General features: G+C 43.1%; 1 pseudogene; it reads right to left on the bottom strand.

The window, feature by feature from the left end:
* Positions 1-948: 948 nt before the first annotated feature.
* LOC128065522 (rRNA-processing protein FCF1 homolog) lies at positions 949-1,544 on the bottom strand (annotated as a pseudogene).
* Between the last annotated feature and the right edge of the window lie 532 nt (positions 1,545-2,076).

A 2,076-nucleotide genomic window follows, 5' to 3' on the forward strand; every position in this document is an offset into this window, starting at 1 on the left:
CATCATCCTCCTTCTTTTAAAAATTTTTTTCTTATTTGGCTGTGCCAAGTCTTGATTGTGCCATGCGGGATTTATTTCCCTGCCCTGGGCCCCGTGCATTGGATAGTGCAGAGTCTTAGCCAGTGGACCCCCAACAAAGTCCCTCAATTCTTGACTTCCTCACTTCAGATAGTCTTGTGATTGCCTCCCAGAATTAATGCAATTCTGGAGAATCAGGCTCAGAAAACCAGCAGAGGCCAAGACAACTGAGTTGTTTGTGGTGACTCTGGCCTAAGAAGCAGCAGTCTCCACAGCTGTCTTTTATCAAGAAGTGTTTACTGACCCTGCCATGGCAAGGCTTTGCCAGAGTAGCCCCTCTTGTGAGTGAATTCTGACCGTCGTTTTTTCATAACTATACTCAAGACTCAAATTCCAGGGCAGGAGCATTTGTCTGGGTGCTGGCCAGGGGAAGAGGGCAGGGAGAATTGGCCTCTTTGGTTTCTGTAGTGGGAGGTGAACTAGCTCCTCTCACTATGGAAGAGGTTAGTCCACTAGTGTGAGTCTTTGGAATAACCATGACAAGCTTCCTTCCCTTTTTTTTTTTTTTTTTCTGAGACAAAAGTAATTCAAATGCTGCTGTTTGGGAATTGGAAGTTTACACGTAAGGTAAATTTTTCTTTTCAGGCTATCAGAAGATAAATGTCTTGACTTTTTTTTTTTTTTTTTTTTTGCTGCACCCCAGGGCATGTGGGATCTTAGTTTCCGCAACCAGGGAATGAACCCCTGCCCCTGCAGTGAAGCATAGTCTCAACCACTGGACCACCGGGGAAGTCCCAGGGTCATGACTCCTTATTGTGAATCTTCTCCCGGTTGAGTTTTATTTTTTATTTTTTTCACACTATAGCATGTTTAATGAACTTGCAAAAGAGAAAAAGGGTCAAAGGAAGGTGGAGAAATTTTCTCTTCTCATTAGAACCAAGGGGCTCCGTAATCATCTGGCATCCGCTCAATGTTGTACCTCTGGTTAGAAATGTACATGATGGGAACTCCAGGGATCTTCTGGATTCTTCCTTTAAGGTCCTGGTCAACTGTGGCCACAATGTAACACTTGTGCTGAGTTACTCTTTGTACTAAGCAGTCATCTGCATAGGTTCCTTGATGTACACACGTAATCGTTCAAATCTTGGCTCCTTGGCAATCCTTAAAGCCACTCTATACTTCTGCCCCAATTTCTCAATTTCAGCCATTACACAGTCAGTTATACAAGGGATACACTTGGCATACAGACAGTCCATCATTGACTGCACTAAGTCCAGTTTGGCCTTAATGGAAAAGTTGATAAAGTTGGTATCGACCAGAATGTGGTAAGGTGGGCCCGGCTGTGTGTTATATTGGAAGAATAAGCCGGAAGGGTATTGGGGGACTTCTCTTTCCTTGAGTGCACTGGGATCTTTCTTTTCTTTCTTTTTCGGTTTTAATCTATCCTTTTCTTTAAGCCTCTGATCTCTGAGACTAAGCATTCGCTTCATGGGCGCATACTTCCGTGTTTTCTTTGGCTTCCCCATGTTCATGCCGTGCTCTTGTTTCTTCCGGAACCCCCAGTTGAGTTTTATTTTCACAGATGGTGTGCTCTGGCATCTGGAATGGACTGATAAGATTCATGAAAAATCTGAAACAGGGAAGCCCTTTCTTATTGCCTCCACTTTCTTATCCCAACAAAAGAAATTCTGCTAAAGCCAATGGTTGGCTCCCAGCCTATAGATTTAGATTGCTATTAGATTATGGAAAATCAGTATTGCATAAGTTTTGTGGACAAGGGGATTATGCTGAAATATTTTCATGTGTTCCTCTAGAACTCAGGAGTAGTATAGAGTTGGGTTGACCCACTGCGGTCCAGTGAGAGATGGATAGAGCTGCAGTTGTCCAAGAAAGAATTCTGACAATAAGCTGGCGCTTGACTGAGAATGAGACCTCTCCTGCTAAAGCCTTGAATAAGGAGAACTGGGAAAGGGGAAATTTGGGGATTTTAGTGCTTCTTTGGGTACATCAATTTCTCTTAAAATATAAGACAGAAGGATCACTATGTTCAATTCCAAA

Source organism: Budorcas taxicolor, chromosome 19, assembly GCF_023091745.1.
Source record: "Budorcas taxicolor isolate Tak-1 chromosome 19, Takin1.1, whole genome shotgun sequence".
Classification (NCBI taxonomy): domain Eukaryota; kingdom Metazoa; phylum Chordata; class Mammalia; order Artiodactyla; family Bovidae; genus Budorcas; species Budorcas taxicolor.